Source organism: Eurypyga helias, unplaced genomic scaffold (assembly GCF_000690775.1).
Source record: "Eurypyga helias isolate BGI_N326 unplaced genomic scaffold, ASM69077v1 scaffold20538, whole genome shotgun sequence".
Taxonomy (NCBI): Eukaryota; Metazoa; Chordata; class Aves; order Eurypygiformes; family Eurypygidae; genus Eurypyga; species Eurypyga helias.
In genome coordinates this window covers 9,276-10,473 of record NW_010265202.1, presented here as the reverse complement: position 1 = coordinate 10,473, position 1,198 = coordinate 9,276, and positions in this window count along the sequence as shown.

Here is a 1,198-nt window from a genome sequence, read left to right as displayed (position 1 = left end):
AGCCCATGGGGGGGTTTTGCCTTCTTTTGTTAAGCAGTTCAACGCAACGCGGGCGTGAGCAGAGCGCGTCCCGGCCGCCGTGCCCATCTCCCCGCCGGCGCTCCCATCCGTGCTGCTGCCAGCTCCGAGGGGGAATCGGGACTGCCGGGATCCGGGAAAGTCAACTCCCCATTCCCTGTTCCTGCTTCAGCGGGATTTCGAAGCGGGATGGATGCTAGCGAAAAAGCGGGGGTGAGGATGGAGGTGGCACGGGAGCGTGGGTTTCCCATGCTGCTCCCGGCACCTCCGGACATCGGTGCAGTCCCACCCGGTGTGTGACGCAGGGAGCTGGCCCGGAAACTTTGGGGTGCCAGACCACACTGCCCCGTTCCAGCCCCTCACCACAGGCGTGTTTTGATCAGAGCCCCCCCGACTTCAGCTTCCTCATCCCCAGCGGGGGGGTAGGAGCGGTCCCAGCCGTGCAAGGAGGAGAAAGCTGCTCCCACAGGTACTGAGGAGCCTTTGGAGAGGTAGGAAAGCAGATGAATCTCCCTGGATTCTTGGAGAACCAAGGTGGTGGGGCAGGCAGGATGCCCAGCCCCTCCCCAGCCTTGTCTTAAACCGAGCGTCTCCGTAAGGCAAATCCTACGGTTTTCACCAGAAGGAAACGGAGCGGTGCGAGGTGGTTACTGCTCCCGGGATGAGACCTTGCTGTGACACCCCATCCCCGTTGGGCCCTGGAAGCAGACTGGCCCTCACGCTGGAGAGTGGCCGGCAGAGAGGGATGGAGACATTCGGGTTTTGCTCCAGACATGAGTTTCCGGGAGGTGCATTTGGCTGGGAAACGATTTTTTCCACCCATTTCTGCGCATGACCCATCCCTCTGCCGACCCTGCTCCGTCCCCGGCCTCAGCCCGCTGGCTACCACAACCCTGCTCAGGGCACTTCCCCTCCTCGGTGTCGGTTCTGCCCCCCCTCCCCTGGCACCACGCATCCCGCGCCGCTCCCTGACGATGCTCCGTGTCTCAAATCACACCTCGGGGCAGAAAAAGCACAGGGCTGGAGAACGGCTCCAGGGATTATCCAGGTGCAGAGGTGACCCAGCATTCCAGCACGAGGAGCACAGCACATCCCTCCCTCATCCCCTCGTTCCCGCAGGGACAGCGGGATTACACAGAACACATCGCATCCGTCATCCCGCGTTCCGACGAGCGTCACC